Below are 14,327 nucleotides of genomic sequence, written 5' to 3'. Positions count from 1 at the left end.
TATGCTTGATAAATTCGAAATAAAAATATTAATAACCACATCCACCTCTTTTTCACCCCTTAAGAACTGGAATTTCCCAAATCGATAAAATTCTGGTTGGTAGTTTTTGAGCGTTTATTATTGGTCCCTAGAATTTTTTTTATTTGTGTTTGGTTAGCTTCGGATGATTTCAATTTTTATTATCTTTATTTATCTTCACAGAGGTTGAATTTTGGCAAACTCGTAAAATTTAGTTTCGTAGTTTTTGTATTAAAGCCATTTGCAATAGTTTTTTTTCCCCATTGTGTCATCTAATGTACAGACTAGATTCATGCAAACACATAAATATAGACACGTATATGCATACACTCATGTATCCACGGGGGTCGCCTGGTTGCACTGGTGAGGCCTGCAGCACTTGCAGCGTGTTGTGCTAGCACACGAGCAGTGGCGGATCCAGGATTTAGGTTTGGGAGGGGCTTGACCCAGCTGAGGCTAGGCTTCATCTTTGAATATATATATACTGTATAGAAGTCGCGAGTGGATAGGATTTACTCTACGTCTTTCAGAAGCGTATGATGAGCAGCTTGGGAACTTCACCGCTGCAGTGCGCTGCCGTAACGCCCTGTATCGTCTTAGTTGTTATTTACACGTTAGAGCGCAGCGCTGTCGCCCGCTGTCATTCCCCGCACCCCTCATCCATCATACATTGCAGCTCAAGGTCGTTCAACAGGAGGGGGAAGGGGTGTTTGAAGAGTTGGACACTTGTCCGCTAGGGACCACCACAAGTCGATGCCCTAGAGATGGTGGCGAATGCGGCGGTGAATTAACCAACTACCTCAAAACCGTATTAGAAATTTTAACCTGGGCTGGCGACTTCTATACAGTATATATATTCAAAGGCCGTGGTGACGTCACGAGGACTCGCCCGAGCCGCGGCGAGGCTGTGACGTCACAAGGCCGCCGCGTGGTCACGTGAGTCGCGCTCTGATTGGCCGGCCGCGCGCACGGTTTGCGATGTAGCGCCGCGCGGACGGCAGTCTCGCCTCACTGCTGCGAGCACGTGGCGGCCGGCTTCATTCAGCAGTGCGTCACCTGCTGGCTTGGTGAGCACAACCCGCGACGGGTTTCTTTTCTCAACTTTCACACTCTTACTTGTTTGTTCTCTTTGTTGGAATGTGTGTCTCTTAGTGCTAAAAGGGAGTACTACAGTTGCAAATGACTTGTTATTATGATCGCAGCTACTCTTTGGAGAATGTCTGTCTGTAGGGCCGTCGTTATTCACGATCTGGTGACCTCTAAGGGAAGTCAGGCAAGCGTTAGGGCGAATAGAAAAAATACAAACGTATATTTGTGTTAACATGCTATATTTTTTTATTAAAATTATGTCGTGTAGTTTTTGTTATGTTTTTACCATTTAAAAATATCTTGTAATAATGTTTTTGTGACAAAATACCGCCGTGAAAATAATTTTTTTTTGTGTAATTTTTTATTTAGACTTGTTTACTTTACATGATTTTTATAATTATTTTGTTAATATTTTTGCATTCAAATTTTTAATTTTTTTTAAATCTAAACCATCTACAATTTTAAACCGTAAAGTGATGGTTATAATTAGTTTTTCTTTAAAAGTATATTTGTAAGTTACCACAACAAATACCTCAATGAAAAAAATAAAATAAAAAAATAAAAATTTTAACTTTAAGGCAGCTGACATGTTTCTAGTCAAGTTTTGTAAGTTAATTGTTAATCTCCTGAGATTGCGACCATTGGTCTTATCTTATGTGCTTAAAGTTATCTATAAATTGTTGACACTACTCAAAAGACGTTTTATTATCAGTGTGGGGTTAGCGTGTCTTGCTTCAAACAATATAAGAACATAATGGCTCAGAGAATGAACCTAACTCCCTATCCTCTCCCATTATTTTCCGCGCCAGTGCTCCCACACGTCTGCATGCAGGCCTAGTCATCTAGGATTATGAACGCAAACTTGTTCAGAATCCCAGTTTTAATGCTATCAAACTTTTTTTTTATAAACGAATGCTTTTCAGTTCAATATGTGATTCTCATACTATTCTGGGTCAACTGCGTATCCGATTGCTGATGAGCTTAAGTTATTTAAATACACATGTATGAACAAGATTCTCTGCAAACTTTTGAATAAAAAGGCCCTTAATATAGGATAAATTAGTTAAATATATGGTCTTCTTTAACATTACACAATAAAACGGAAAAAGTGCTAATTCCTTTGAAAGAAAAATAAAAGAAGATTTAGAAATTTTATAACATAAATATTTTTATTCCCATGTTTAAAACTTTTGTAATAACGACAATTAAAGCGTTTCACTACATTAAAATGAAAATATCATCAAATACTAATTAACAAATTTTCAATGCGGAATCAAATAAAAGTTAGGACCATGATAATTGCATTACTGAATTACGTATAAAATAAAGTATATTTAGTTAAGTTTTTAACAAGTTTTATATTTCTTACAGATTGAATATGTGTTTTTTTTTTATTTAAACATCCACTAATTTCAGATGTATTTTCAATGACAACACTGGTCCTAACGATAATACATGTTTTCTTTAACATAAACCTTGAACATAATTTTTTTTAGAATAAATAATTCGGCAAACCATAGCCATCAATTAAAATATTGAATCAGTATTTTTGATTGAGTGAAATAATTAACTTTTTAAATAAGGTTACACAAAAATTTTTAAGACTTAGCTATATGTAATTGTTTAATATTAAGCCCAACAACAACCAAATTATAGTATTAAACTTAAGGAAATTTATTATTGCATATTTAAAAGAAATTCTCGTATACATAAATCTTATATTGAACTATAGATTTTTGACAGCAAATATATAATAAAATAAAAATCAAATCACTGCCATATTGGGTCAAAAAATACAGTTGCCTTTAAATGTTTGGCATTATTCTAATGAAGATCGAAAATAAATCATTTTCTTGGTATAAAGGGTTTCTAGTAGGGGGCCTGTCTGGACATGGCGTCCAACTGAAGTGCAACAGAATAGTTATGTCTTAATGTTAAAACAGCAATTTTATTAACATAAAAAGTTCAAAGCCTTTTTGAAAAATATTCAAAATAAAAAATAATATATTTTTAAAGCTGTAAAATTTAAAAAAAGTTACTTATCACTTTCAGGATTAAGTTGGTCACCTCAAAATAAGCCATTTAAAATTAATTTCGTAAAATAATTTAAATAACGAATTTTCTTATTATAGTTTTATGACTGTAACGATATAAATAAATATACCAATTCATTTAACTTCTCTGAAATTGGAGCATGGAAGGACAGCCGAAGTCGGTCTACACAACTACAATTTCGGTGGCTCCATCGTAAAACTTGCTCAGCCATTTCTCCTGCTCAGGTCCAGGAACGTAAATTATTTTGTTTTGCCATAATAAATCTTCAGGAGTGTTTCGACTTGGTGGTATGGAATTTTAGCTCCGTCCCACTCCAGGACATAGAAATATTTGCATTGCCATTCATTTAAGCGTTTACTTTTTTCGTCCAGTAACTTCCAAGGATACGGAGGCAGGAAGGTGCGGTTTTAAGTCCTGACGTCAGGGGTGACGGTAATATATTTTAGGACCAATCCGTTTTGGCTTTGGAAATCTTGAAGGTTGCAGTACAACTTGACGCTAGCAATGCTGGGCCGTAACTTAATTAATCTCGTAAAACGCATCTGTATTTATGAGAGAATTTCCACAAGCTTTACTCAGGAATTGTACACTGCAAGCCGATCGCGTAGTATTAGACAAAAAGCTCGTTGATATCTCGATTCTACAGTCGTTGATGTTTGATTTGAATTGATCGTCCTGTTTGGAAACGTCAAAAACCAATAACGCGGTCTTGTTCTTGAAAATGTCGGGACTCAGTATCGGCGACTGTCCGTGCCCATACTACGCTCGCTGAAACATGGCATATAGTAATATGACAGTGAAACTGTGCGTATCTGTTTTGTTTACTTTTCAATCACTGTAGTATGGCGACCAAACGTCATAAAGTGCTTTGTTGACATCACAGAAGGTTTGTTTACAAACTGTGTTTTGATATCAAACGTAATTTAAAGACTGCTAAGAGACATTGCCGCTGAAATGTTTGTTTAATTAGTTATTTTATTGACATTTCTATTCGTTACATTCCGTTTCCTCTTGATTTGTTGGATGGTGCCTCGTGATTGGCCGAGGCTTGCGGGCGCCTGGCAACAGGAATGATAGGTAATGACGGCTCGACCCGGCGCAGCTGCCTGCAGGAGCTCCTAGCGGCCCGCGGAACCACGACGGACAATTGTGATATGAATTACCGCGCAGCTCACCCTCCATCCGTGTATGGCCCAGAGACAGCATCAGGTGGGCCACATTGGAAAGGTTCGTCGTTCACGAACTTTAGTGACGCCACCACGCTTTAGGCCCTATTACACCACAGGGATGGTGTAACATCTGGTTCATTTCGCGGCCGAAAGTACAAACAGTTGACTGACAGCAATGAGGGCAAGTAGCGACTGTGCTCGAGGGTACGTGGTGCCTCGACCTCGAGACGGGCGGCGAAGAGTTAGTCGCCGTGTGTCACCCGGCTGCAGCACAGACACCAGGTGCATCTGACCGGCAGGTATTTCTCGAACAAGTACTAGTGTTCGACCAGCTAGAGCGGCAGGCTGACCGGCCAGAGAAGACCTCGGGGCAGAAGGCACCAGCGATGGCAGCGCGGCGGAGAACCAGCGAGACAAGTCCACGCAAGCGGCAGTGGGGCAGGTCCCGGGACACCTGGAGGGGCAGCACCGTCACGATGCAGACCAGCAGCGACAGAGCACGCGGCACAACAAGCGGTGGCAAGGAGGGATCCAGGAGCAACGGCCTGCCAGCTTGGACAACAACATGAACCCCAGCACCAGCCGAGACCACCCACCAAGCCCACGACTCAGCACTCCTCCACCTGCAGCCCACTGCCAGCAACAGGCCGACAGGCGTCGCTTGGCCTGCGCAGCCGAACAGCCGGCGCCAGAACTAGAACAGTTCACGATACCATATCAATACCTCCCGACGTGTGCCGATACAGGAGTTGAGAATCCACCCAGCAGGGAAGAAAGATAACAGTCGATAAACTAGAAGCATGTGCTGGAAGCGAAGAACAGGAAGGAACACGAGGCGAAACGTAAGAAACACCAGTTCAAGGTCGGAGACCTTGTCTTGCACCGCACAGCTGCTACAAGCCAGAAGTAGGAAAATGTTATGAGAAAGCTGTTCCTGTTATATTGAGGTCCTTGCAAAGTTGTTCAAATCCACCGAGAAAACGGCTATACTTTGTAGGACATTGTTAAAGGAAACATTATAGGACGGTACAATACCAACCAAAAGAGAGCCTGTAAATCACCAGTGGTGCCAGTGTTAACAACGGTGTATGACTAGTAGCAGGCTTTGTTATACTGTTTTGCACAGCTGCCTGAATGTCACAACAAATTTAATTTGTGTTACCTCGACATGTGAGAGCGTGTAATGCAAGCGTTGCTGTAAGTGATGTTAATTTAATGCCAGGGAATCAGGGTGCCAGCAAGCTGAGATAGTCTATTATGTTGTGTACTCAGCTGGGAAGTGGTGGCTTCCTGAGCGTGTACAGTGGCTGCTCTTGTACCCAGATGGAGACCTGAGGGGTGCACCGCGAACCCATGTACTGAATGTACATACTGATTGAACCTAATAATTCGTTTAAGACTTTAAAATCAAAAATTTCCAGTATTAAAGTGTATGTCATATAAATTTGAAACTCGGTAGTGCCGTTCCTTATATTCTGATGTGTTTAGCCCGGGCAACGCCGAGTACTTCAGCTAGTACATTTGATATGCGAGAAGAAATATTACGTTTCATTTCCATGTTCACATCAACACACAGGTATTTTTCACTGCTTAAAAATATTTTTACAGTACGCATTTGACAGTTATCGAATACGGAGCGGCTCACTCCTGCATTGAGCTGTCTTGCAGTCTGACGCCCGACGATGACTTTAATATCCAGTTAATATGCTGACTTTGAGGTAAACAAGGATATGTTTCCATGCTCCAGGATCGGAATGGTACATATAAATATATATGCATTGTGTTTATACAGAGTTAGAGCTTTGGAGTAACGAAAAATATAGAAGTTAAATTTTTCTGCAAAAGCTTTACACATAAAGGTTGAAATTCCTCTAACTTTTGAACTGTTAAAGATAGGATGGTAAAGTATATGTTCTTCAAGGAACTTGTATGCACTACAATTTCATTTTTATGACTTATTAATAGGACGAAAAAATAAAAAGTTAGGTAGTCAAATAAGACAGAAATGAGAGGACAAATATCTTATTTTTCCAAACTAGTGACTTTCGAGCGCAGATATCTCGGAAAATATGTGAGATAGCGATAAAGTAAATAGAATCAATGTTGTGTAACATTTTGTCAGCTTTAATTTTGTATAGAGTGGTATTTTCGCAAGGGCGCATAGTTTTCTAGATAAAAGCGAAAAGACGAATAAAGGGACCTTCTACGTGTCTCCCTGCCCCCCGCTCATCATAAGGAGAGGGGACTTTAGTATGTTGACCTCCTAACAAGTCCAAACCAAGTCCCAAATTAAAAAATTGCGTTCCTTCCGTCCCCCTTGTTTGAGCAACTACGAGGACTTCACAGACGTGGTGATGCGCTGCAGTACAATCACGTGTCGCTCGACCTTCTCACGACCCCCCCCCCCCCCCCCCCCTTGCACCAAGGCAGTGGCGACGAAGCGAGCAATTAGCGCGTCTTCACTCCGCGCGTCAGCCTGACAGGACCTGACTGCAGATGCTTGTATTGTGACTTCTCACCCGCGCAGAAGTCAACTCATGCTCGTCTTCAAGGACCGGACAAGTCAAAGAGAAGTGGATTGTCACTATCGCAGGAACCTGATCTTGCATTCGAAGAAGAACAACAAAAATAACCAAACTTGAAAAAGAAATGATAGTTCTGAAGTCTTAAGGAACAAATACTTTGACAATTCAAATTCTAGCGTGGTTATAAAATGTGAAATGCTACTCGCTTAGCCCTCAATTCAAACCCTATACTATTAAACTTATCTGTGAATCACTGGAAAAAAAATAGCACTTCATTTATTATAGCACTAGCAGCCCAAAAGCAAGTCACTGTGTATCACACAAGCGAAAAGAAGTAGTTAATTGTGTACAATACCAGCGACAAGAAGAAATTAGTGCCAAGAATTACTTTAGTTTGTGTCACACCAGAAGAAAAAAAAACACCTCACTGTTTATTAAAAGTGTGGCCAAGTATAACCATGCCTTGAATCATACCAGCAAACAAAATGCATTTAACTGTGTATCACATCGGCGAACAAGAATCACTTTAATTGAAACACACCAGTAGCATTAAATATATATATATAATACTTATAGAAGTCACCACTTGCACTTCAGAACGCTAGTAGGACCGCCCGCCACGAGATGGCGATGTAATCGCCTCAAGCTGGTGGCACCGTCGTGCGGTGGGCAGGGGAATTACCTTAAAATATCTCTCTTTCTCTCTGTCTAAACAATGTGCGAGTAGAAAAATAAAATAAAATATCTGCCTTGTTACGCCAAGGAGAATATTTATATACTTATATTGTAACCATATTTTCTGTGTGGTGAGCTGAAATACTGTATGGGAGTTAAAAAGTGATATCTATCATCTGAACATATACTAATGACTAGGCAGATGGGCATGGCAGAGTGAAAGTGGTCGATGCAGACGCTATAACGCCGCGTGCTGCATGAATCCTGTAGCAGCGTCGCACGGGAGATCCGAGGCCCGAGACGGGGGCTGGGCACGATTCATGGAATTAATAAATTATGATTTATATTCATAACGTCTCGCCGACATGAATAGCCTACTACAGAGGTGGATGAAGGATATACCGCAGTGAAGTGAAGTGACAGTGAATTTGTGGGGAACACAAGAAGATCAAAATTACATACAAAACCCATTTTTAGACGACAACTTATGCGCCTTTAACAATTGCGTGAAAAAAAAAAGTGTCCCACTTGGTGTACCTCGAGCAGCCTGTATATCGCGAGCTCCAGCCTGGCTGGACGGCTGTGCGGGAACACAGCCACGTCTTTGTCCACACCTTCATATCTTTATTACTGTTGCTCCAATCCAGCACTGGGGATAATCATATTTTTAATTCCCGTTTAAATTTTTAATCCTCTGAATAAAAATGACATATAATATATATATTTTTTGACGTAACACTAAAATATAAAGAAAGCAGCAATTTTTTTCACAAAAGAATCTAGCTGATAAGGTGTACGTTCGTCAGTTCACACAATAAAAGGCTAATGTTTGAAACTTGATTACAACAGCCAAATTTGGGAAAAGGAAGAAATTGATGTAATAAGAGCTAGCAAGTGACTTTATATTATTTAGTTGTTTTTTTCCTAAAACAAATAAAAGGAAATATAAAAATTGTAACCCTTCAAACATTATATTTCCACAAAATACGTACGATCAGAAGACAGACTTCATTCCCTCTAAAATGACTCATGAAGTACTGAAAAAGAAATGAATTTTCAAACAATTCTTTTGGCGGACTTTAAAATGTTTTTGACAACCGTGGACTTGAATTTGAACTGAATCTGTATCTTCACGTCACAGGTAGTGTGCTAGCATACCGACTCAGTATTCACAGGCTTGGGACAGGTCGTGTTGGTCCTGAGCCACTGGGGACACTAACCTAATGTAGATACATTAATATTACTGCATTATTACCATTTAATATATAATACTTATATTATTCACTTTTTACCTCTCCAAGTTGAATTATATTTGAAAGGTTTTAAAACACACCCGATGTTATCTTTACAAATTTATTTAATGGAAAAATTGAAAACCATATTTTGTAAAACGTTACTCACCAAAATTTTACTACATAAAATAGTTAAACAGTGAATTTAATCGCTGTGGTGAATCTCAAGACAAGAGTTTAAAAAGAATCACGTTGAACACATTAGACAAACACTGTGTCAGTGCTTGTTCTGACCAGCGACATTACTACAATACATCGCGCTCTCTATCTATCTATCTATCTATCTATCTATCTATCTATCTATCTATCTATCTATCTATCTATTTCTCTCTCTCTCTCTGTCTGTCTGTCTAAGCAGCAAGCAATCCAAAATAAATATGTGATGTGGGGAGAACTGGCTTCGTAAGAAATAACCCAATTAAGTTTCATACAATTGCATTAATTACTAATAAATAATCGTACTAAAAATGTCTGTTCACAAGTCGCTCAATGTCTGTCCAGTTCCGCAGTCCGCACTCCTCACTGGAGCCAGGCTCTACAGTGGTTCGCCCCTTACCTCGCGCCTGTCCACACACACAGTCTCGCGCCACTCAGTCGCACTCTCTCGATCCAGCCACTCCGCGTCGAGCCACTCTAGAGGGGGTCTCTCGCCCTCTTCGCCGATGTCACACTTCCCTTCACTCGCGGCACTCTCCCAACTCTCGGAACTGCCGCGGAGGCTGGCAACGACGCTTTTGTACCCGCCGGCCGTCTTTCTCGAACCGACGAGAGTAGCTGTGAGCCGACGCCCGAAACAACCAGAACAGCGACGATTATCCACGCCACTCCACGCGGCGGCCTCGGGAAACTCGCAGAATTCCCAGGCCGCCAAAATGTGACAATACCCCGAGGCGGGACGATGCGCGGGTAGCGGAGGGGGAGGGGTAGCGAGGACCCATGCAAGTGTGGCATGACTCACGTCAATGAAGGTCGCGTGACGTCAGTGGCCGTGGCGCCAGCTCGCCACGAACCTGGCCACGCCGCAGTCTTGTCTCCTGCGTGCGTAACAATACATGTTCAATAATGTTATATACATGGCATTTTATAACGGGCATAGTTCGAAAACATAAAAGAGTGCCATTAATATGTATATTCATATTTTTAAAATATTTATTTAATACTTAAACATATGTCTAATAAAACTTATAAAACTGTTCTGATTGCTGATATATTATTATATGTAAATTAATTGTTCTGTAAAAACGTTTTACTTTTGTAAAGTTGATGTGGCCATATTTAGAAAATTTTTGGTAACTATATATTTAAAAAAAAAATAAATTGATTATTTGATTACATAATGAAAGCTTAAATAAGTGCACAATTTTTGGACCAAAAGATTTTACTTATGTCCGTTCATTAATTGTAATAATTTTTAAAAGAGTACTCAATAAATGCATTATAAAATATCAATTGTTTCATTATTAAAGTGCTTATCTGAATACGTTGAGTACACGTTTGTGTATTTAAATGAAGCAAGTGACTCCGCTAGTTCTTGATATGGAAGTTAAATAATTAAACATTGAATTTATCCTTGTATGTCCATAAAAGTGCTTGTTATTCTTAAATATAAAGTCGGTTTAAAACCAACCAAACTGTTACACAAAAGAGAAAATTTTTATTTTGGTAATTCCATGAAGTCAGTTTTACGTGCATTAGCTTCTTCTTTAAGGATATTTTCACAATACATGTAAACTATATTCATCTACCAAATATCATATCGTGTTGTTTATCGTGTTCATAAAACTATTTAGAGAATAAGCTTATGGTATTGATAGTTATTGTTTTCAAAGGCAAGGAAATATGACATACAGGCCTCCGTATCTTTGAATATGGCACTATGGTTCATTATCGCTTAGCACATCGCTCTCACGTGGCCAGCAATGACTGCAACACGGAACAACAACGATGTCGACATCTGGGGATCTTTGCCTCTCATGCCTTTCCCGTAACAGATCGATAGTCTGCTATCTCATTTCTTAAGCCTTACATTTCACAAGATAATACTTCACCTTTATTAACACAGGCATTAAAGTTGGATCCATGGACTTTCGTTCATAACATTGATAACTTCTTGGCAATGATACCGACATCAATAAAACCACTAGGCTCCTATTGTGTGTTAAGTCACAGAAGCCTAGAAACTTCACCAATTGATCAAGAGAGATATATCAAATGTCCGATAAAATTAGCAGCCTATTATTCAATTTGTTTAACGCTTTACTGAAAGCAAACAGAAATCGCTGACAAATTAATACAATTGTATTAACATGATTATTCTGGCTTAAAACTATAGATTGATATTAGCCTTTCGAAGTAAACCAGTAAACAAGTGAAATATAGATGTGTCTGTGGAAATCAAATACTATTGGAAATCAAATACTATCATTTCCACTTGTTAATTTTTGCAGGCATCCGGGAAAACATAATTTTTCGTTACATTAGTAAAAATATAAATAATGTTTACTTATATATTTAACATTTCAACCACCTGAACTTCTTTCTATGCGATATTTTCATACACAATACAAGTTTTTTTATAGAAGAGTTTGTAATTTTTTTAAGACATATTGATTTTCACCTTTTGTGTTAATTATTTTTAAATGTTTAACGCCTTCACAAAAAAAAAACACCTAATATCAGTTTTAAGGATCTTAAGGCAGATACTGTATTCAAAGATCTAGCAGGTCAAGACTAAAACGGCTTGCAGAGTCGCGACCTGAGACAGAGGAAATATTCCTTAAGGCCTAAACTTAACCTTCACCGCGCAAGACGGCCAAAACCTTGACGTAACAACAGCCGAATAATTCTGAAACTTAAACAAAGGTAAATATACGAATTGATTTGACTCATATTGTACGGACAAGCATAATAAAAAATATATACTATTGTATTCTATGAAGCAATATTTACATCTGAAGAGTGTTTTAAAGCCAAATCCCGCAACCAAAAAAAATAAATAAATAAATAAGTATTGCTGTCAACTACACAAACATTGCAAAAAAAAAATTATTTTCAATGAAAAAATTATATTTTTAAAGTGTGGATTTCCAAATTTTAGGAAATTAAAGAATCTCAATAATTGTATAAACAAGTATTTTATTTAAATTTAATTCTTGGTTTTAAACACTGCAGAAACGAAAAAAAAAATTATAGCACACTGCAAAATAATTAATTTACTTAAAACAATAGACAAACAAATTTATTTTAACAGTTAATGTGAAAACATGAAGAATACTTTTTGAACAATGCCAAAAATTAAGATACAATGAGAGAATATACCTAGGTGTTTTATTAGAGATAATCCTGAATGTTGATTGCAAATGTATCCAAACAATTTTGGGGGATTAGATCCAAAGTTTTTTACATGTTTGTATTATTTATCTGATAAATATGGTAGTATTAACTTCCCGTCTCACACTGCGCACAGTGCTATCAGCTTCGGAGCTTCGTAACAATGAAGTGTGGCCACTGGGCGCGCCCTTCAGCCTCCTTCAGCCGAGTTCCGACTGCCAGGCTACAGCTGCCTCCTGCTGAGATAACACCGCCAGTGTCGATGCTGTGCTCCAGTCGGGCTGGCACAGACTTGTCTGTGCTCGCATGTTCCCGCGCTCCGTGCAATCCACGTGCTTTCTCCTGTCCTTCAGCAGTCCGGGGTGTCGGGGTGTCGGACAGTAGCTTAGATCGTCGGTGTCGGCCACCATATCCAAATATAGTCACATTCAAAAGTCTCCAAAATTGATACATTAGTCCTCAAAATGAATCAATATTTCCATTTAGAGAGATAATTTGCTTTTAAAAAAAAGACAGTGGCTGGTTATGTCCACAAAGAAGCTTACTTACATACAATTTGACACCTTAAAGAAGTTAGGTATTCAAATAATTTTTTTTATAAATATTAAAAATATATTTGTTGCATCTACAATAGATTGCAGAAGTACCGGTTCAAACCCATTTGGTACAATTAATTTTTAAAAAAAGATGTAATATTGTAGTACTCGCCAGTGACGTGTGGATATTTAACCTCGGTAATGAGCAAGCTCATGTGTTATGTTGTTCATGTTGCAAATAAACGTAAAATACGAAACTCTAGCACGAAGTTTAACTAAGAATCCTTTTAAAGAACTCAGAGCATGATAAATCAAATAATTAATCAATTAGTTTCTCTTCAAAAACCTAAAAATTTCTGGATGCATATCACACACATACTTTCTGCGTCCGCTGCTAGAATTCGCTGCCGGAATCGTATACGTTGCTTGCCACCAACAAGAACAGATAGCAATTAGCAGCACGAAAAACAAGAAATTTTAAACTATTATTAATGACTCTGATAAAACCCTGGCTTTTGACATGATTTTCGGCAAGAATTTATATTAAATTCTATACATCTTGTTAAACATTACTTATATGTTAATTCTGTAAAGTTACCACACATGTTAGATGTTAAACTTGCACTCCTGGCTGTGGGGAGTGCTGTCGCATCCAGCATGACTGCCCGACTGCCCGACTGCCCGACTGCCCGACTGCCCGACTGCCCGACTGCCCGACTGCCCGACTGCCCGACTGCCCGACTGCCCGACTGCCCGACTGCCCGACTGCCCGACTGCCCGACTGCCCGACTGCCCGACTGCCCGACTGCCCGACTGCCCGACTGCCCGACTGCCCGACTGCCCGACTGCCCGACTGCCCGACTGCCCGACTGCCCGACTGCCCGACTGCCCGACTGCCCGACTGCCCGACTGCCCGACTGCCCGACTGCCCGACTGCCCGACTGCCCGACTGCCCGACTGCCCGACTGCCCGACTGCCCGACTGCCCGACTGCCCGACTGCCCGACTGCCCGACTGCCCGACTGCCCGACTGCCCGACTGCCCGACTGCCCGACTGCCCGACTGCCCGACTGCCCGACTGCCCGACTGCCCGACTGCCCGACTGCCCGACTGCCCGACTGCCCGACTGCCCGACTGCCCGACTGCCCGACTGCCCGACTGCCCGACTGCCCGACTGCCCGACTGCCCGACTGCCCGACTGCCCGACTGCCCGACTGCCCGACTGCCCGACTGCCCGACTGCCCGACTGCCCGACTGCCCGACTGCCCGACTGCCCGACTGCCCGACTGCCCGACTGCCCGACTGCCCGACTGCCCGACTGCCCGACTGCCCGACTGCCCGACTGCCCGACTGCCCGACTGCCCGACTGCCCGACTGCCCGACTGCCCGACTGCCCGACTGCCCGACTGCCCGACTGCCCGACTGCCCGACTGCCCGACTGCCCGACTGCCCGACTGCCCGACTGCCCGACTGCCCGACTGCCCGACTGCCCGACTGCCCGACTGCCCGACTGCCCGACTGCCCGACTGCCCGACTGCCCGACTGCCCGACTGCCCGACTGCCCGACTGCCCGACTGCCCGACTGCCCGACTGCCCGACTGCCCGACTGCCCGACTGCCCGACTGCCCGACTGCCCGAC

The 14,327-nt window shown here is 41.1% G+C and overlaps 1 protein-coding gene across 1 annotated transcript in view; it reads left to right on the top strand.

Moving 5' to 3' along the window:
• The first annotated feature begins 869 nt into the window (after window positions 1-869).
• LOC134538544 (proton-coupled amino acid transporter-like protein pathetic) overlaps window positions 870-14,327 on the top strand; it is a 101,222-nt gene continuing 87,764 nt past the window's right edge. Inside the window, exon 1 of the mRNA XM_063379959.1 lies at window positions 870-1,085. The gene's annotated coding sequence lies outside the window, so the exon portion shown is untranslated. The remainder of the gene's footprint in view (window positions 1,086-14,327) is intronic.

This window comes from Bacillus rossius, chromosome 13 (assembly GCF_032445375.1).
Source record: "Bacillus rossius redtenbacheri isolate Brsri chromosome 13, Brsri_v3, whole genome shotgun sequence".
Lineage (NCBI taxonomy): Eukaryota > Metazoa > Arthropoda > Insecta > Phasmatodea > Bacillidae > Bacillus > Bacillus rossius.
This window is presented reverse-complemented; position numbering and strand designations above follow the sequence as displayed.